This window comes from Etheostoma cragini, chromosome 9 (genome assembly GCF_013103735.1).
Source record: "Etheostoma cragini isolate CJK2018 chromosome 9, CSU_Ecrag_1.0, whole genome shotgun sequence".
Classification (NCBI taxonomy): Eukaryota; Metazoa; Chordata; class Actinopteri; order Perciformes; family Percidae; genus Etheostoma; species Etheostoma cragini.
In genome coordinates this window covers 21,351,357-21,373,785 of record NC_048415.1, presented here as the reverse complement: position 1 = coordinate 21,373,785, position 22,429 = coordinate 21,351,357, and the positions used below count along the sequence as shown (strand labels likewise).

Sequence of the window (22,429 nt, the reverse complement as noted above, 5' to 3'; positions counted from 1 at the left end):
AGTATAAATGGAACAAAACTTTAAAAGGAATTAAAGTTTCGGTATATAGCCTATGTTTATTGTATACAAATATATGTGATATCAGTATCAGATTTGGCGGATTCTTAAAGTCTGTCTCTTTTGAAGTTTCTGACTTTTTTGGTAGCACAATACTGAGCACAGTGGTAGCTTGAGAAGTTCAAGACACTAAATCATTTCCACAAATATTCTCCTGCATATTGATTACTTTTATTCTTGATACTTCAATTACATTTTGATGTTAATACTTCTGTACTTTTACTAGGCCCACCATTTTTAATACATAGAGTTTACTTGTAATAGAAGATTCTTACATTGGTGTATTGCCACTTTTACCTACTTAAGCAAAAGATGTGAATATTTTTTTCTACAACTGAAATTTATTGAATATATAATGAATCATGGACACTGTGCATATTATTGACAGTGCACTAGTTCTTTTAGAATCATATTTAAGATTTCACTAGGTTTAAATTTAATATTAAGGATTAGGATTAAACTAGATCAGTCAACTGCAATAGCTGCATAGTGTGTTATAGTGCAGCATTGGGCAAAGCTCATTTGCTAACTCTCAAGTCTATGACCCCAGGTGAATTTATATGCCTGAATAAAAACATCTGTCATCTTTTAAGTCACAGATAAATAACGTTGGGCTTTTTCTAGACATACATTACTCCATGTCGTAGTAGGAAAAAGCAGAGGTGGGGATAATGTATAAATAAATGTCAATGAATGGAAATAAATTAAAAGAAGGTCATTGCTGGTGCTCAGCTAATGCAGACATGGGACGCATGTTTGAACTAAGGCATCATTTATTATAGAAAAAAATGAATTTCAAATAGCGAACAGTGGTCAGGTGCCGGCCTTGAATTCCGACCGAGGTTTGAAACAGCCTTCATTAGTGAGTTCACCTGTGCAACAGAGAGACAGGCTGTGCATAGCTACATTGGAGTTAGTAAACGGAGTAATTCCTCATACTGTCTTGTGCCCTGTGATTTAAACTGGTTCTCTGGCTCTCTTTGTTAACTAGCTTCAGTATAATGATGTACTTTTCTGTGATGTTCCAACGCCATGGCTGGAGGCAGGAGTTTAGTCAGCAGCATGAAGGATCAAGAAAAAAAAAAAAAAAAACGAGCCACTGAAAATGGAGGAAAATGGCTTGCAGTACCCCAAGGTAGGAAATAAATTGCAGACGATAACTGAAGCGAGGCACAAACAGCATAATAAATTGTTTGAGATTTTTGCTCTCATTTTGCAGAGCAAAATCAAACTTTGGAGTGCACAGTTGGCAGGCCATTAAAAGAATTACTTCATGCTCTGAAAACAGAGGGTTTATGTCAATCCCTATATCTCACACACATAGACAATGCACTCCTCGGAATTGCGCTGTGTTTTCTGCCATCTAGGTGGGTACAACGATAAGCTCAGATCACAGTGAAGCAAGCACAAATACAGTAAGTGACTTGGAAATAGCTTTAAAAGAAACAGATCTCTGTTGAAAAAGGAACTAAACCAAGAATTAATACACACTGGCATGAAGTAGATCAATATTTATGCCCTAATGTTTATGTCTTACAGTTTTTTCAGTATATTAATATTTATGATTAAAGCTCTGCATTCCACACATTTAATAATTTAGCAAATGTAAATAAGTCCTATTTTGCCCACTCTATAAATATTCAGCAGATTTTGAGAAATTTTAGTTGTCTCCTGACTATTTCGTGTAATAATAGAAGTGACTGGAGCAATGTACATTCAAACATGTGTTAGGAAGTTGTTCCAATCCAATCAATATTTTATATGTAGGCCTATATGCATATGAGAATTACCACTCCAATCAACCACTGCAGACACCCCACACAGACTGTTGTTCTTAATGCACTGAACAAAGATATACTAAAGTTATACACACTATAAGTCTGCCTGGCTTGAGATATCTGCTTTTTTGCAATTGTGTTTTGTGTAAAATAATAATAATTATAGGATATATATATACATATCTCTGTATGTATGTATGTATGTATGTATTTAGCTGGACGTAAACAGTTATGGCAACCTCACAGTTGCAATACACTTTAATGCACAAGGCTTGCACTTTGTAGTCAGTCTATGCAATATTCGTCTAATTAGATGTAAGGGACAGAAAATGAAACATATTAGTTCATAATTGCGACAATCTGAATTGGAATTAACCATGCCTAAAGCTTGTGTTTCTGGATAGATTGATGGAAATCTTGTTAAGTTATAGCAAATATGCAAGGAAAATATGAACAACATTAAAATCAACTGTCATTAAAATAATGCACCTGTTCTAAAACACATTGATTGGGACATTATTTTGTAACTCCTGACTGATGAGGTTTTATATGCCTGATGGTTTTCCTGCAGAATCATGGAAATAACACTTAGGCAAGAAAAACATGCAACGGTGTTAATAATGGATTTCCAGCATGCATTATGCATCATAATTCTAAAATTCAAATGAGGGTTAAAGCTCATTGCTTTACTTGTACAAGAGCCGTTGAACATTAAATATACAACAGTAGCATATCTTTTTTTCTAGTGAACCTTTCATTGCAACCATTTTAAATTCAGTTCATGATCACATAAAACACATTTAACCATCTCTGTCCAAGTTCCACTGTGGATGATGACATTGTTAAACCCAGAAGAGAGCAACAGAACATCTGTACCCTGACACTCAGTACAACTTCCCTGTTTACAGTAGGCTAACTTAAATAAATAATAGATAGGCTACATTGCAATGTTGTTGTTGTTGTTTAACCATATTGTAGTGACAGTCGACTTTTTAGACTATATCTGTCAGTGTGGATAAGTAACCCACCTCATAAAATCCCATTTCTAAAAATCGGATGTGTCACTTTAAGTAGCATGCAGTTCAAGGTCGTGCAGCCCATGTCACTTACAAACTTTAAAAAGAAATGTGTTGTCACATTACGTTATCCTCCAAGTTGAAATTTAGGAACATTTGTCGCTTTAATGTGTTTAAGTTATTAATAGGAGAGCTCTATTCTAAATGTAGGCAATTGAATGGCGAAGAATGAAGTGAACATATGGGTCGGTGTGCAGTTTGGGTGACGCTTCCTCTACCTCCGCCGTGAACATCCCTCTCCTCTGGACCAGAGTGCAACCTGCGTGATTTTAAAGCAAAATGGCGACATTTTAACAAAGGTTAAGGCGCGTAACCTGCTATGGGTGCAATGACAAACTTAAGGACATGAGTCGTCGTCCTGAGGTAGGTGTTACAGCCTGATGTACAGTTTGATGTGCGCAGGGATACATGGCAGCCAGGTGTGGACGTTAGTCAGCGATGTGTCGCTGTGTCGCTGTGTCTTTGTCCAGGTATTAAAACACTGCAGTAAGTGGCCAATTTCTGGACAAGCTGCAGCTAGTCAAACCTCAACTTTAATTGGTTCGCTTTGCTACATTAAGTGTTTCTGCGAGACATTGCTGATGCAGTTTTGCCTTTGTGGCTCTGCCTGTGGACAGAGCTGCTAGCTGACTGTCGCATTGCCTGTCAAAATAAAGTCACAGCCAGTCGAGGCAGCTTTTTGCTATCTAGCTAAATCGTTTCCCTTTGTACAAAAGCACAAATGGTGTTTTTGAGTTTAGACAAGATTGCGTTGTAAGATTTTTACAGTGATATTTATGTAGGATATAGCCCATGCAAACCATTTGGTGTAGAAGTAGCCTCCATGGTAAGTAAGTTTCCTATCTCTGACTTGAAATGGCCCATTAGAGTGATTTTGAGAGTCATGTGTGGTTGTAGGGATATTATGAGACCAATATTGTAAGGAAGCTGTTAATGCCAAAAGTCACTGGCTAAAGCAAAGTTGAACTCTAACCTGCAAGTCAAGATAAGATAAGATAAGATAAGATAAGATAAGAGATAGATAGATAGATATTTAGTGATCCCAAAAAATTTGAAATTATAGTCTTACAGCAGCACACAACATATACATACATACAATATACATGAAATAATAAAATATAAGAATAAAATATTAGAATATAGGAACAGATATTTAAATATATACAAGATGGGAAAACAAAATGTGCAACTGCTGAAATAAAAATCTAAAATCTAAATGAACCAATTGTGCCGGTTGCCCTTATTGCATTATTGTTGTGTCTAAAAGTGTCATCTAGCACCCAGGGATGATGTGTTAAAGAGTTTTATTTCCTGTGGTAGGAATGATTTCCTGTAGCGGTCCTTGCGGCATTTAAACTGTCGGAGCCTCTTTAAGAAGCTGCTCCTCTGTTGGACCAATGTGGGATGGAGAGGGTGGTCGGGGTTATCCATGATGGATAACAGTTTGTTCAGTGACCTCCTCTCCACCACAGCTTCAAATGTGTCCTGTTTGCAGCAAGATAGTACTTAAGATAAGATAAGATAGTAGTTCATCTGGTCTCTAATCTGAGTTTCTGTTAACTTGCAATTTCTGAGGCTGGTGACTTGGATGAACTTCTCCTCAGCAGCAGAGGTGACTCTTGGTCTTCCTTTCCTGGGGCGGTCCTCATGTGAGCCAGTTTTGTTGTAGCGCTTAATGGTTTTTCCGACTGCTCATAGGGAAACATTCAAAGTTTTCTCAATTTTCCGGACCGACTGACCTTCATTTCCTAAAGTAATGATAGCCACTTGTTTCTCTTTACTCAGCCTGTTGGTTCTTGCCATAATATGAATTCTTACAGTTGTCCAATTGTGCTGTCGGCTGTGTATCATCCTGACTTCGGCACAACAAAACTGATGGTCCCAACTCCATTAATAAGCAAAATATTTCACTAATTATTAACCCTGACAAGGCACATCTGTGAAGTGAAAACCATTTCAGGTGACTACCTCATGAAGCTCATTGAGAGAACACCAAGGGTTTGCTGCACCATCAAAAAAGCAAAGGGTGGCTACTTTGAAAAAACTAGAACATAAGACATGTTTTCTTTTATTTCACAATGATTTGTTAAATACAGAATTCCATTCATAGTTTTGATGCCTTCGGTAATTATCTACAATGTAAAAAGTCATGAAAATGCGTTTTTGGTAGCACAATACTGAGCACAGTGGTAGCTAGAGAAGTTCAAGACACTATATCATTTCCATATATATTCTGCTGCATATTGATTACTTTTATTCTTAAAACTTCAATTATATTTTGCTGTTAATACTTCTGTATTTTTACTAGGCCCACCATTTTTAATACAGAAAGTTTACTTGTAATAGAAGTTTCTTACATTGGTGTATTGCCACTTTTACGTACTAAAAGATGTGAATCATTTTTTCTTCCACTGCAATTTATTGAATATATAATGAATCATGGGCACTGTGCATATTATTGACAGTGCACTAGTTCTTTTAGAATCATATTTAAGATTTCACTAGGTTTAAATTTAATATTAAGGATTAGGATTAAACTAGATCAGTCAACTGCAATAGCTGCATAGTGTGTTACAGTGCAGCATTGGGCAAAGCTCATTTGCTAACTCTCAAGTCTATGACCCCAGGTGTATTTATATGCCTGAATAAAAACATCTGTCATCTTTTAAGTCACAGATAAATAACGTTGGGCTTTTTCTAGACATACATTATTCCATGTCGTAGTAGGAAAAAAAGAAAACGTATTGATTGAGAAGGTCTGTTCTAACTTTTGGCCTGTACAGTAGATACATACATATACGTCTCACTTTATTGGATAGATGTAATTTTCAGTATAGTCATCAAACACCATTTTTGACGTGTAGTATTGTGTCTACCACAGACAGCAAGTGGTATGCTCGTACATATATCAGTAATCAGTTCAGGAATGGAGGTTTTGCAAAATCTAAGTGTAGACCTACATGAGTGAGTCCTTCACTCCTTGCAGATATCTAAGGATTAGTTTACATATCTATAGGAAGAAGTCAGTGGCAGTTTAACAGCCTAGTGTAGGGTTCACTGCATTAGTATACCACTGAGAGTAAAGGAGTCAACTGCTCGACTAAATAAATCAGATGGTCAAGGTATGTTATCCATACATTGATTATATGTCACTTTACAAGGTCAAATATTTGTACAGAGATGCCCGAAGTCCCTGAAAGCTCAGCATAGCAAACAGTTATGTGTTCTCTGCAGCCTGGCTGGCTGCTTACACAGCTATAAATGAAAACACCTGGGACTACTTAAATGGGAATACACTGGCCTGAATTAGCAACTCAGCTGAGGAACAGCTGCAGAGATGAGATATTTTAGTAATCAGGTGGATGTACCAAGAACATTGAGGTCTGCAAAAATATATCAGAGGTGAGGAAATAGGGGCGGCATGTTTTAATATAATCCCACCGGCTGAATCACTACTTTCGCTTATTAAATCGTCTGAATAGAATTAACCACTATAACAGTTTTTTCTCTTGGTAATGACGTACAGTATATTGAGCTGTTCAGTTTTCTGTTTTCAGTTGTATGAAATTAAAATGTAAATGCCATTTATCATTAGAGCAGCAACCAAAGATTATTTCCATTATTGTGTTACATTGTCAGAAAATAGTGAAAAACATCAGTCATAATATCCCAGACATCGAGATTGGGTCAGTAAAAGCTTGTTTTGTGAACGATTGTATTTCACATTGTATCATCACGTGATTTAATAGAGACTTGACATTGGACAACATCTACATATATATTACTCAGCAATCATCATTGCATACCTGTTTACAGTGTTGGGGGGTAATGCATTTCTGTAATAAGATTACATTTGTTTGTAACGCAGTAATGTACAGTTTCTGTACATGACAGAAACACTGAAGGAAATAAGAAATTCTTCTGTAGATTACATAGTTTTTATAGTTTTGTATATATTTTTTATTGTTCACGTAGAATGAGCACATCATTTAGCTATAGATCGCTACTGACAATTTTACCCAAAAAAGAAAAGAAAACCATGGCGGGGATGGGTTTGCCTTTTGAGTGTATATGGCACTGTTTTTGATTTAATGCTAGTTCTTTTTTGAACACAGGCATATTTCCAAGGTGGCAATCACTCGCAAGGGTCCTTTCTTCTCTGAATATTTTACAAATCATTTCCGTTCTAGTTTCCATGCTCTTGACATTTTAAACCTTAAAGCACTACTTTGTAGGGCTGCGCGATATTGGAAAAAAAATTACATTGCGATATATTGTTTCCCTCCAACGATATCTATTGCGAGCCATCAATACAAGCTAACATCAATTACCATTTCATGATATTGAAAATTTAATTAATAAACAAAAGTTTTATACATTTTGTATAAAATCTCCTAAACAGAGTATTACTTAGCAGTATGTATCCAGTATGCTTTGTTTACTCAAGGTTTTTAGCTAAGAACAAAGGTCTGCCATCCTTTGCAGGCTTGAGACAGGTTTGTTGGCAAATGACGATGTTGCCACTAGTACTGAAACATCTCTCTGATGGCGAGCTTGTTGCATGAATGCACAAGTATTTGCGGGAAAGTCTGGCGAGTCAAGGAAAGTTTGTGTACTTTCCACCATGCAAGTGGATCCTCCTCTTTGTCTATTGGAGGTGTTAGGATGTAGGTGTTTAACTCTGCTTCCACAGCATCCTTCAGGGTCAGACAGGAATCACCCTTTGCTACAGTTTTACTCTGTTTAAAGAAGCTTTCCAATGACTTCTTTGCTTTCTTTGCCTGGGCTGCACTGGTAACATTGTGCTCCACGTCAGTGCTGCAGCGTGATGTCTCGTGGCATTCCATCATCTGTGATGCCACTCTGGCTTTAACTTCTTGTCTGCACTGACTAAGTCCATCTTGATCCCGGGGTTCCAAAAAGATGCCATAGCTAGCAGCTTCTGAGTATCATCATCTTTGTGTTTCTCGTTGAGGAAATCCAGTATCTTCTTCCTTATATTCTTGGTGAAGTCTGTGTCTCCCTCTTGCATTTCCAGTAGTGAAATGTTGAAGAGCTGAAGAACTGGCTTTACAAAGGAGACAATGACATATTCATCCCCTGAAAGTGCATCAGTGAAGTCCAGCTTTGGGCCCAGTGACTTGCTTACAGATTACAGGACATCTTGATCTTGTCAGGTTAGAATTAGATGCCGCAGCTTCTTGTCTGCTGACAGGACCTGAGTTAAAGCCTGCTGCTGCTCTAATATCCTGCTGATCATCAACTGTCTGGAACCCCATCTGGTTTGGCATTGTGAGATTAGACAATGTAATGGTAGATTGAGTTCCTTCTGGACTTTTTGCAGGGCATCTCTGGCCTTCCAGCTGTGAGAGAAGTGGTTCACGTGCTTCTTGCAGTCTCCTACAGCACAAGCAATGCGGTTATACTTTTTCACTGCATTTCTAAAGGGAGAAAACAAACAAAACAGTGCAAACTTTAATTATTGAATCACTCTGTTTTATTCTCAAACAATGAATGTGCTAATACAACTATTTTTTGCCACTGATTGAATAATAGGTTGTTTAAAATCAAATGTTTAGCTTCTGTATTTTGTTTCTTACGTTTTAAACTCTACATGCAACACATTTATTTTCAAAGTTTTGTCAGGTTCAGGACAGGTTATTAAGTAAAACTGCTGAGTAAAAATGTATATTTAGGATAAGGATCATGGCCATTACTCACCAACTGCAAAATGCAGTTTGTTCCACTTGTTCAGAGCGTTTGCTGCATTATCTGTTGTTATACTTGACGTGCCTCATCTAAGCCCCAAGCGGTCAATCATATTGCAATATCTGCAATATTCTCGGCTGTATGACTCCTCGGGAAAAATGCTGTCTGCAAACCGTGACTTTTTATTTCAAAATCCTCTGTGAGGACTAATTCAAGGCTCCGTTGACCTGCTGGACCACAAGTCTGTTGTAATTGCATAGTATTCCACTTGTGAAAGCTCTGCCTCAATCTTGGATTTGCATTTGTCATACAGCTCTTTTATTGCAACTTGGGAAAAACCTGTGCGGGATGGTATAACATACCACATCCCAAGCGGATCACTTTCTTAAATCGTTCTTTGGCAACGGTGTGTAATGGCAACATATCTTTAGTGTTATTAAATGTTGTTGCGTCTATTATTTATTTCTGTTGTAGAGAACCCTGGTAAGGTGTCACTTGCTAAGGCCTTACTAATAGTTTTTGGTTTAGTATGACATCCAGATTTGACTTTGTATTTGTTGTAAAGAGCTTTATTGTGCCGATTTTAAATGATCAGACAAATTGGTGGTGTTTCCTTGTTTTGTGGCCACAACTTTATAATTCTCCAGACAACTTACCTGTTTTGGTCAACATCCTCTATTTTGTAGCTGAAATAGTCCCCAAAAGCTGATTTGACTTTCTTTTCGGTACGAAATCATTCTTTTGTATTGCGGCTGATCTTCGTTGCTAATTTTTAGCTACAGATTTAGGCTTTAGGCTAATGAATGATACTGCTGCATACATACATACAGTGTATTACACAAGTATTTGAACACCCCGCTATTTTGCAAGTTCTCCCACTTAGAAATCATGGAGGGGTCGGAAATTGTCATCATAGGTGCATGTCCACTGTGAGGGACATAATCTAAAAATAAAATCCAGAAATCACAATGTGTGGTTTTTTTAACTATTTATTTGTATGATACAGCTGCAAATAAGTATTTGAACACCTGTCTATCAGCTAGAAGTCTGACCCTCACAGACTTGTTAGTCTGCCTTCAGAATGTCCACCTCCACTCCATTTATTATCCTAAATTAGATGTACCTGTTTGAGGTCGTTAGCTGCATAAAGACACCTGTCCACCCCATACAATTAGTAAGAATTTAACTACTAACATGGACAAGACCAAAGAGCTGTCCAAAGACACTAGAGACAAAATTGTCCCCCTCCACAAGGCTGGAAAGGGCTACAGGGAAAGTGCCAATCAGCTTGGTGAAAAAAGGTCCACTGTTGGAGCAATCATTAGAAAATGGAAGAACCTAAACATGACTGTCAATCTCCCTCGGACCGGGGCTGGTTCTCCGTTGTGTACATTTAACTCCTAATTTCCACCGGTTGCAGAACGGCTGCCAGGTCCAGATTGGCATTACTTACAGCTGAAGTCACGAGAACCCACAAGATCTTGCAAATTTCATGTAGAATAGGACCACAAAACCAACTACACTATCCGCCGTGTGCTGAATTGCTGCGCTGCTCTGTGGTATTTGGCAAAAAAAGAAGCTCAGCGTATCTGCTCCGGAGGGCCGTGGATTACCGGAGCTGGGACGGAGTAGGAACACAGACGTTTTGCTGTCAGTGAAAATACACTCATCCGCAGCCGTTCCGCAACCGGTTAAAATTAGGATTAAGAATAGTAAAAAAAAAAAGAGAACCCAGAGATGTCACGCCTCTTTCCAACTGGATGGATTTTTGCAGTTTTCTAGGACAATGTTCCTAGAACCCTTTTTTTTTCTCGTGTTCCGACTGGACCAATTTAGGTATTATCAAGTTTGGCAGACTTCAGTTCCTGTAAATCTTTCAGCTCCCACTTCAGGGCATATGCTTTTCCTTTTTCTCTTTTGTCTTTTCTGCATAGGAACGCTTAGTGACCTAGCAATGTCTGAAACACAAACGGTTTATTCTTACATATTCTTCACTGTCTGTTGCAATTCGCCTACGTATGCTAACTCATCAGACAAACATCACACATTCAAGCAGCTAATTGTTGATGCTAGTTAAACTTAACTGCCGTTTTGTTTGCCTGTTGCCCTCTGCTCTTCTAGCGTTTTCCATCATATTAATTAGGATCATTTTACGCTAGAGCCTTCATCTGTGTTTCTCTGTTAACTACTCCAGCCTAGTCTTGAAACGCCACCGTTGTTTGTTGTATGTGGCACTAAAGTCAAGTAACAACGCTGTAAAGACCGGTGCTGTGCTTGTGTCACTCCCTTACCCCTCTTACCAGTTCCTATTGTCACTTGGCCAGTGCAAAAGCAAATGGAAAACCGGTTTGGGGGGAGAGTAGTTAGCAGAACTGTTTAGAAGGGGATTGTTCCTATAATTACATTCTTGTTACTACTTGGTCAGAAAGAGGCTATTGTAGGAAACTCAAACATTTAAAGCACCAGCAATGTAACTTTTGGTATGAATGCTTTTATCCCAGGAAGTAGCCTGGTTCCAATTTGTTAGCTGTTAGCAAATTACGTGTATACTCTTTGCATTTCTAAGGAACCCAACTATGTCATGGCAGGTGGATTGCTTAGACCCAAGGAAGCACTTTGTCTTGTGTAAAGTTGTTTAAAAGGGTGGTTCTCGAGAAAGCTGCAAACGGCAATGCCGGAGGCCGAGCAATCAACCCATTCCAAACAGGCACGTTTTGAACAGGCACAGCACTAGTTTTAATACAAATCTGAACAAAAGAGAGGTCAGTAAAGCCAATGTAAAAAAACAACAACAACTACACGGTAATTTCAATTGAATAATTAACTAATCATTTAAGCACTCATTACCTTACCCTGCTAAACTCACATTTCCTTGTGTTCTTCTGTGGAGTTACAGTATCTTACAAGACATGATGTCCTCAGCTTTTAGTTTTGAATCCCAAAACACAGTCGGAAGCAGGGTTTGTCAGATTTAATCACAAAATATTACAGAAAACTGAAATGTTTTTTGTAGTTTTTAAAGAAAGTCAGTGTCCTGTGTAGTGAGCAGCTTTCTGCTTCAGTAACCAAGTTAAAGAACATGTTCTCTCTATTACAGGTGGGCTTTCTAAGAGACATGTGGTGGAATCAGGGCTTCAACATAGACTGGTAAGTTAGCTTTACATTGACTGGTTCTTTTTTTCAATTTAAATTATTCAACATGATTATCGAGATCCACTTTCTCAAATTTGACACTGGTGTTAGTAGTAAAATGTCTCTTTGTAGAAGTGCAATTAGCAGGTAACAGTGTATGATCCAGATAAGGATCACAAGAGGGTTGCTTGCCGTGGAGCGACACAAGTTTACAACTTGTTTCAAATAGCCACTGAACTGAAATGGAAGTATTTGAGCTGGTAATATTGAGCCCAAAACGAGTGTTGATTGCATTTTAATTGAAAAGCAAGAAGATGTGTGTTGTGTGGAGTCCCAGTGTTCTTGTTAGTATTATCATCATTACATTCACAATGGCAGAGCATAAACCCAAAAATGTGACCGTCTCTGAAGAGGTGTTATCATTCGGGCACAGTTGTATGTCTCCTTACCGGCTTAACACCTGAAACTGTAGCTCAGATGTGTGAAATGCTCTGAAACTATTGCTGGGTGTGATTACCAGTCAAATTAAATCTGAGATGTCAGTTACATGTGTCAGTGCTTCCACTCCTACGCTTGGCAGGTTGTAGGGAGTGACAAGCTGGCTGTTGATTATTCTCCAGTGTGAATTTGAATCACTGACATAAATACAATTACAATTCTTTAGTCTTTGTTTAATTTCCTTAAAATGTAAGCAAGTATTGTGATTTTTGATGTTGAAATTGTCACCACATTGAAATTAAACCCTCATTATTTTAATCATTAAATTATTGCTCTTATAAGGAAATTATTACATTATTTTTATTATTATGTTTATTTACATATATAATTCTGCAAAATACATCCTGTTTAGTAGTTTGGCCTCATTGTCCCTTTTATACTTTAGTGCTGGTCATTACTAAACAACTGGGCAATACACAGCCTTTTCATAAGAAGCTGTGTATCTGTAGAAGTTAATTTTCCAATTCAATATTTATTTGATTATTTATAATTTTTTTGTGTGGCATTTTTAGGCTTTTCATTTCTGACAGGGACAGCTTAGAGTTCAAAAGTGGAGAGAGGGGGAATTGCATGCAGTTAAGGGTCGCAGATCAGAACCAGACCTGCTGCCGCTGCGTTGCGGACTGAGCCTCTGTATATGGGTGCTACAAAGTTAGCTACCCAGGCACCCTCAATATTTATTTTTAATGATTATTCCATGATATTGGCCCTTTAAATGAGGATCTTTTAGGACAGGCTCTACACTGCCCTACATACATCACATTATTTAAATGACAGAAAATCAATCGTTTTGATTGAATTCATTATTTTCAAACAAAAGTTGCAACATTTCCTAGTTCCAGCTTATCAATTGTGAATATTTGCTGCATTTCTTTGTCTCAAGTGATAGTCAAAAGATTATCTTTGGGTTTCTGACTGTGGGTTGGACAAAACAAGCAATTAGAAGATGTCACCTTGGACTGGACAAATATGATGGTCATTGTTTACTAGTGTCTGACACTTAATGGAACAAACAATCAATTAATCAAAATAATAATATTTCAACAAGTGCAGCCCTATTTTTGCTTTCAGCTTGTAACACAGTCTTTATTCAATGTTGAGCTGTTTCCATATTTGTCTTGCTACAAATAGATATCAAATACATTAAGTATCATACATGTAGTATAAAATGTATGGCATGAAGGTGAAGATATATATATGTATATGTATAGAATTGCATGGATAAACCTTAATGCGTTAGCAAGGCCATTATAGGACTCCAACTGTTTTTTACATTTGGACTTTTGGAGCCACATAGTATGTGCTCCATCTCATAAAGTCATACATTTTGATATCCAAAAATGTATATTCTTTGAGGAAGGCTCAATTGCACCACAATGTCATACACTTAATCGTGGCCGATAGTAGGACAAAATTTGTTTTACACACGTATGTGCAACTGCATTTTTAAGGGATTTTCAGCAACATATTTTAGATGAAGTTTCAAGGTTCAGGGTTCATTCTATGCACATGATGCAGCCTGATCATATGAAAACTGCAAGCAGCTTTTGAATCCATGTCATGGGATCATCCAGACTTGGATTTTATAATCTTTTTAGTTGCTACTGACTTTGAGTTCAGTTTTTTTATGTTCACAAACCTGAATTTACATTTAAAGTGTCACTGCGCTTTTAAAGAGGAATGGAAGGGTACTCCATGGAGAGGAACTTGTTTTAAAGGAAAGACCGATTTCACCTACTTAAATCTAAGGGGCCAGTGAGATTGCTTTGGTCCATCAAAGGCTGAGTGAAGCACTGGGTCATGAGCTGCAGTTGTGCCGAATCTGGCCTGCTGCTCAGCCTCTGCAGATCAAGCCTCTGATTATCCCGCTTCACTCAGGTTATGGAGCATTTCCTCCACTAAGGGGCACAATACGATCACAGATACGCTCAGCCCTCGCTCAATGGGAAGATACACTGAAAAGCAAAATCTGTTAATGTGCACTGTAAAATCACGTTCAATTGAATGCATTCTAATGCAAGGAATGATGGATGGACACAAAAAATAGATTATTAAAAAAAAAATACAGGGTTCTTATGTTATGAAACCTTAAATTAAATCATGGACAAAGATAAAAGAATCCATGTTACCAAAAGAAAATCATAATTTCATGCAGTTATGACTAAAGAATATATTGATATATTATAATACTGTTATAATATGATCTTGTATTTATGGGTTTCTTCTTAATGCAACTTTAATCAATTAATTATTAATAAACTAATAGTTAAATCTGGATTGCCAGCCTTACTAAATATACTTGCCAGTTTGGGTATATTTTAGGTCAGATGCAGATGCAGCCAAATCTACAACAATGTCAAATCAATCACAACATTTCTCCAAAGTCCAAACAACCTCTATCTTGGAGGTTTCTGATAAGCGAGCTTCTCTTGTACATGAGCTGCAAGCTGCTAACCCTTTCTGTGATACCTGTCTAAGGTTGAGCTCAGCACTTTCCTCATTAATTTCCCACTTATTCTCAGAGTTGGATGTGATATTTTAGAGCTTTGAGCATGCGGGGCACAGGTTAGGCACAGCTATTGCTGACAGAGGGCTTTTATAGCTATGCTCAATGAAATCTGGAGTATAGGATTAGACATGTAGAAAGTTATATAGTGATTAACCTTCATTTGAGTCCCCTCGGTGATCTCTGGAAGGCAAATCCTCCTGGTGTCGGGTATATTTCTCCACCTTGATAAATGACCTTCAAAATGATGGATCGAGGCATTGCTTTTTTCTTCTGCAGCTTTTGATGCATTTGTTTGCCCTTTCAGGTAGTTCAAATGCTTCCTTAAACTGCATAGCACTTCGATTTCTATCTGCTGTACTGCCGTTTGGAGTCAGAGGGAACTTTGTGTGGCGCTATGGAGCACATGTAAACTGCACAGGGCACCGTTTAAGCTATCCTTATATGTTTTATTACCATTTACAGGAAAGCATCAGTCACTTAATATGACATGATGACTAAAGTAAAGTTATCATACTAAGTAAAAAGACATCAAAAACCGTATGTATCGTGATTGTTTTCATGCAACCATTCCTTTCCCAGAATCAATATTTTTTATTTATTTATGTCTGCCAACGATTCACTTAAATATTTTCTATTTGATACGGTACTGCTAACGGCGACTACATCACATGTGTCAAGCAAAATAGGCCAAAAGCAGAAAATGCAAAAAATACATCTTCTGTATTTCTTTACAAATTAAATAAATGTCGTACTGACTGGCTGACATATGATGTGCATTCTTCTTAGAAAACAATGAGTTTTTTTTTGGTATGATATATTCTCTAGTCTCAAATAGTGTATTTTCCAACTTTTGTTTTTGTTAAAGAAGTAAAAGAAGAAAATTTAAGCAATTATAGAATTGCAATGAATGAAAATCACAATACAATTTGAATTGGCACCCACGTATTGTGAATGAATCAAATCTGGACAAAAGCGTCCCAGTCCTACTAAGTAATGGGAATCTTGTTTTCCACACTAGTCATGAAGTTATTTGTGTTTTCTGCATGTTTTATGGCTGCAGGTGCCATCTGTTGGTGATATTTGGTAGAATAGAGGGTTTGATGCAATGTAGTCTTCATCCTAAAAAAACTTTGGTCAATTCCTGAGGACTATGGTAAACTGCTCCTCAGATCTCTGCAGGGTGAATCCAGACAGCTAGCTAGACTCAATGTCCAATCTGAGTTTTCTGTTGCACAACTAAAACAACTTTTAAAATACAAATATTCCGTCAAAAAAAGTTCCCCAGAGGCTATTTTGCAGAGGCGATCATTGGTGGCGTGTGGAGCACCACCCAAGACAATTGTAATTGGTTTGAAGAAATGCCAATAAACCAGAGTACTTTTTTTTTGGACAAATGTATGTATATATGTATAGTAGTATATCACAGCAATGGTTTAACACATGTAATGACAAAATTACAGCAAAAAAGAGAAATAAGAGATATTTGTATATTTAAAGAGTTTTCTGTTTTTCATTGTGTAGTTAAAGGGGAAAAATCAAATGCATTATTAGCTTGCATTGCTGTGTGAATGTAGGTGGGCCTTAATCTATATAGGGTCAGATATGTGTTTAGATACAAGAAAGCACGGAGTGCATTCAGGCACTGCAAGAAAATCTCCATCACGCTGTTTATTTTTAACTCCAAACAAATCTATTTTTTTTTCAAACAAGTAAAAATCTGCCAATGGGGTGAGATTATTGTAACTAGTTCCCTGCACAGGTTCACATGTTCCATTAATAATCTCAAAATACACACATACAGTCATTTCAAACAAGACATCAGAACAGATTTCTGCACCGCTGCAGAATTGTTTCAATTGTTCTTGAAACAATTGTTTTTATACAGATATAATGTTACAAAAATATGGATATAATGTTAAAAAAACCATTTTTTTTGTATTTTGAGTGTGTGTTTGAACATGTTGGAATGTGGGTAGATATGTTTTCATCAGGTTTTTGGTTTGGTGTCAGCAGCTGCAATGGATTCATCATTTTCAATGAGCTAAGCATTTGTTTCTGAAGAAAAACTAAAGTAATCCTGTTTTCTCTGCTAATGATATAGAAAAATAAAAAATCTCAAATGTCAAATTGTTAAGCTGCATTAAATCAGTTAAATGTATTGATGCCATAATTTTCTAGTTATTATGCAAATCTAATTAACACAGTCATGGTTTAAATTTGTATTATTTCATGTCACAACATTATAGCTATTAATCCCTTTTTTCTTAAATCCTGCATGATTGATAAAGCTACTTCTATCTAATCTATCTTGTATCTTTGTACTTTGACGCTGCAGAACCCGGCCTTTACAACAATGGCGATTCCCTCCCTCGCACCTCCTAGAAAGGAATTTTTTTCTGAGCCCCTTTTGATTTTGCACAATTTGTTTTGATGTGAGGAGTGAGTGGTTTTTAAAATCTCCTTAACTCCCCAGGCCTGGCCCAGCCTCCCACAGGGCTAATGACCGTAGCCTGGCCCGTGTTGAATAATACAGACGCTTGCGAGGTGGAAGTGGGGAGGAGGGCAAAGGGTTAGACATGGGCCCTCCTTTTACAGTACACTGCATTGATAAGATGTTATTAATTGGTATGAATAGAGAGGGTTTTCTCCCTCTCCTTGTATACATTTACCATTATACTCATTAGCTTCCCGTTGCCTCCCAGCAAGTTTCTCCTTCACATCCCCCGGCATCTCCTGGGAGGCAATTTGCATCTCTCCATGGTGTCCCTCTGGGGTTATTGAGGAAATATTAGCCCCTTTTCTTCTGTGGCCGACCCTTTGATTTATTTGGAGCTGGGGCTGATAGAGTGGCACTCACATGTTAATGACTGGCGTTGATACAGGCCCCTGGTGCAAGACAACTCATTGATCCGGGTTGAAAAGGTACAATTGACAAGCAGTACTGAATAATTGTGTGTGTGTGTGTGTGTGTGTGTGTGTGTGTGTGTGTGCGCGCGTGCGTCCGTGCGTGCGCACCTTGGGAAATGAAAAGGGAATCCCACTGCTGTCAAGGCTACCACGCTCAAACTGTCCACTTTTCCTGATAGAGTTACATAAATAGGCTGTTGTTGGCCTCTGAATACCCTGTGACTTTTTGACAACTGCAGTTTTGGCATTTTCTCTTCAGAGGCTGCTTCTTTGCTCACTATAGGCTGCACTATTCATGTAATCTCTTTGACCCTACGTGATCATAGTCGTATTTATTTTAACCACTTCTAGCACTCTAAATCCAATCCAAGGCTGTACAAGACGCACTTGATCCAGTTGTTGTTTAGAGTGGTTTGTCCTGGTCTAATAATAGAATTCAAGGTGACTACTGAGGTTTGACTTGTTTGTCGTTAGTGACTACAAGGCCCCTACCCTCCCTATCAATGCTGTGGTACATTCATATTATGTTTTAAAGAAAGATAATGAGAGATTTTATCCTAATACCTGCGATACTTGACATGCCTCCGATTTTAAGCTCACTGATGTCTGCTCAGCGATGTGGAGCCTGTCCTCAATTTGGAGAGCAGTTTGACACCGACTCCCTTTCATCTGAATGGTCACATGTCTACAGCAAAGCTGCAGCAACAAAGTTTGATATATATTTATAAATATATTTCATTTTTCTTCCCCATCTCAACTGAAGAGGGGAGCAGCTGAGCATGCCTAATCATAGCGACAACTTCTGTCTTGCTTCATATTCATTTTCAGTTATATGGTAATAATAACATTCAATAAAAGTCAACACCCTAACTGCCACTAAACAAAAATACCCACCACTGCAATAGCTGCATCTTCTCTGTATACTTATAACAGATTAGAGGTTATGTATTTCAATTGCGCTGCTCATGCATATTGTTATGAAGGAGAAATTCAAGAAATGGAAATGTGCCATTTCAACGAGCCGGCACAGCTTGCCAAAAGTGGGCAAGTGGGTAGTGCTTGTGGTGATGGTCGGGTTTGTTTTCCTCTCAGTGTTGGAGATGAGAAGTCATGTATCTAAACAGAGCAGATATGATGTTTATGAGAGCCATCTGCTTGGCAGCCCTCCTGTGCCCACTGCCCTCCTCAACGTGAGAGCCGCCTCATTAAAACGGTCACATGCCTGAGAAATTTCTAACTGCTGTTTTTTCTTCTTCTTCTTCTTCCCCCTTTTAGAGTTTAAAACTAACAAAGCCTTGGGAAATCCCCATCAGACATCTCTCCCTTAATCCATTTAATTTTGAAAGGTATTGTTTAAAGCTTTAAAGTTTATATCGTTTAATCCCCCTCCAACACTACGGGCAGCAAATGAGGCCGTGTCAGCAGCTTGAACAGATATAATCTACTCCACACAACTGAAAATCCTCCATCAAGACAAGGTTGCATGGGTTTCCTGTGAACTCGCTGTTTGATGTTTCTACCTGCTATTGAACATGACTTCTGTCTTAACCCAACTGTCACTCGCTCCCTGTCCCCTTTTATCACTCCGAATGTTCACGCTTCACCTTTTTTCGTCAGTAAATCTACCATTGCAGCCATTTCACTCTTTCCCCTTTTTTAGGAGAGGGGGACAAGGAGAAGTTTGTTGTGGGCAAGATCGGGGGGATTTTTCAAGATATTCTTTGCTCTAGTTGAAATTCGGACAAACGATTGGAGATTTTTTGGGATTGCAACATTTACTCTTACCTGTCGTGACCTGTCATGCAAGGCACTACTCTCACGGTTTAACCCTTGAGCCCTGTCTCATGTCTTTTTTTGGATTTAGTTTCCACTCCTAATACAATTGTCTATTATCATGTGCATATACCTTCCACACAATTTCAATAGTATTATTTAATTGGTTGAAACTATCTAGTTCAACATTTTGGAAAATATGCTTATAGCCAAACTTTGAAAAATTCAATACCACTCTCATACGATATCTGTCTGCTGTGTGTGTGTGTGTGTGTGTGTGTGTGTGTGTGGGTGGGTGTGTGTGTATGTATATGTGTGTATATATATATAAATAAAAAGTTACAGCCAGCAGCTGGATGGATTAGTTTAGCCATGCAAAAAGACTGGAAATGGGCCTGGCTCTGTCTAGCCTTATGCATCTAGTCGTTGACACAATTTTTGTATGCATTAAGCAAACAAGAAATATGAAGTATTACTTGGGTCTGAGGAGTTTTAGCATTTATTTATTGTAAAAACGCCTAAACTGTACACACACTGCACTGCTACGTTCACAGCTATTACTTTACTGCCAACTTCATGATTTTAACCCATGCTGATAACTTTCATGCTAACATTATGCACACCACACCATATACTTCTTAAAGGAGTTCCCAACTTGTCGAAAATATTTAACTTTAAAAAAAAAAACATCTTAAAGTCACAACTGCTGGGCTTGCAATACAGGTGTGGAAACCCTGACTGCTGGAGGTCTTCCACAATTGAAAGCTACGGCACAACTATGTGTGATGTCGTTTTACGTTTTTTTTTCTTCTTCTTAAATTGAACTGGTTAGTTTACGGTTAATGAGTGTCAGGCTTTCCAAAGCAAGATTAACCAAAATGACAACACTCTAACGTAAGCATAGTTATTAGCATAGTTACAAATGTCAATGGGATTTTAAATGAGATTTTTTCTTCTTTCCTGGAACAAAACAAGCCTCCTGTTTCATTTTGGCTCCCTATTATTTACATGTGCATACACTACACATTACTATTAAAGTTTTAGTTTTTTTAATGGTTTTTGGTATTTATGCTAAGCTAGGCTAACTGGCTGCTGGCTGTAGCTTCATATTTAGAAGACAGATATAAGAATACAATATTTAAGTCTTGGCAAAAAGCGAATAAGACTATTTCCCGAAAATGTGGATCTATTCCTTTACTTCCAGGAATACCATTCTTTTAAATATGTGTTTAAATCGCTTGTATGGGCACCCAATATTCTTGTTCTTAAAGCCTTTATTAGCATTACATTCTTTTTTAACTTATTTTTTGATTCTATGCAACATACTAGGCCTACCTATGGTAGTCATACATTTTTCTTTATTGTATAAAATGAGTTATATAGCACTGTATATATTTTCACTCAAGCAGTAAATTACATTGTTTAGTTATCAAAGGCTTTGTGTAATTACATTTGTGCAATTCAGGATGACAGGGCTGATAGTGTCTGCACAAGATGTTGGCATACATAATCACAGCCAAAATCCCATTAGGGAGAATGGAGACCATTATTATGGAAATGACCTTTGAGTGACGAGAATTCAGTGGGATAAAAGAGTGCGTAATGCGGACAAAGACATTGTGTGAAGCCTCTCTATTTATTTTCTCCTCTGCAAATTTAGGAAATTTAGGGTGTTTAATGAATCAGCTGTTTTTTAGTTTCACATTCTTCTGCAAAATAAGACAGTTGGTAACATTGAGGAAAGCGAGATTTGGCTTATTTTATATTGTTAATTTATCTGCTTTTCTGCTGTTTGATACTTTGGTAAGAACTGCAGGCCTAAGATGGTAGAAGACGATCTTAACATTGTGGTTTTTTTTTCTTTCATTGTGGCTCCTTCTCGGAGAGAACATACTCACCTTGGGATTACTGGAGTGTCAAGCTGAATCTCTGTCTGTTTGTTTTGAGCCACACTTTGATACTCTCACACTTAAGAGGCATCTTCATAAATTCACATTGTGTCAACTAAATCAATAGATCCCATTAGCTGAGGAAGTCGTGTAGTGCAGTACTTGAGGGACTGTGGCTCCCCTTGTTTAGACATTTCTCAAGCAAAGGCGATGGCAGAGGGATAGAATGTTGGCTGTTGATCCATACAGACAGCTCCAGCAGTTGAAATCGTTGGGCTGACTGGTCCCAGTTGGTTTTTAGCGCTGTCTCCACTGTGCTGCCAGCCTGGGTCTTCACTTAAACAAGAAGAAGGAATTTGCTTAGACATTCACAGCCTTGTAAGCCTACAGCGCCAAACTCTCATCCTCAGTTTGTGTGTTGCCCTCACAAGACCTAAAGTTTGGGTATTTCAGTTGTTTCCAATAAATAATTGTTTAAGATGAAAATACAGTGGTGTGAAAAAGTGTTTGCCCCCTTCCTCATTTCCTGTTCCTTTGCATGTTTGTCACACTTAAGTGTTTCGGAACATCAAACCAATTTAAACAATAGTCAAGGACAACACAAGTAAACACAAAATGCAATTTGTAAATGAAGGTGTTTATTATTAAAGGTGAAAAAAAATCCAAACCATCATGGCCCTGTGTGAAAAAGTGTTTGCCCCATTTGTTAAAACATACTATAACTGTGGTTTTCCACACCTGAGTTCATTTTCTCTAGCCACACCCAGGCCTGATTATTGCCACACCTGTTCACAATCAAGGCATCACTTAAATAGGAGCTGCTTGACACAGTAAGTCCACCAGAAGATCCTGAAAAGCTACACATCATGCCGAGACCCAAAGAAATTCAGGAACAATTGAGAAAGAAAGTAATTGAGATCTATCAGTCTGGAAAGGGTTATAAATCCATTTCCAAAGCTTTGGGAATCGAGTAAACCACAGTGAGAGCTATTATCCAAAAATGGCGAAGACATGGAACAGTGTTGAACCTTCCCAGGAGTGTCCGGCCGCCCAAAATTACCCCAAGAGCGCAGCAACGACTCATCCAAGAGGTCACAAAAG

General features: G+C 37.9%; 1 protein-coding gene across 1 annotated transcript in view; it reads left to right on the top strand.

Annotated features, from left to right (window-relative positions):
* The first annotated feature begins 2,998 nt into the window (after nucleotides 1-2,998).
* Nucleotides 2,999-22,429, top strand: part of znf644b (zinc finger protein 644b) — a 34,758-nt gene continuing 15,327 nt past the window's right edge. Inside the window, exons 1-2 of the mRNA XM_034882299.1 lie at nucleotides 2,999-3,274; nucleotides 11,718-11,767. The gene's annotated coding sequence lies outside the window, so the exon portion shown is untranslated. The remainder of the gene's footprint in view (nucleotides 3,275-11,717; nucleotides 11,768-22,429) is intronic.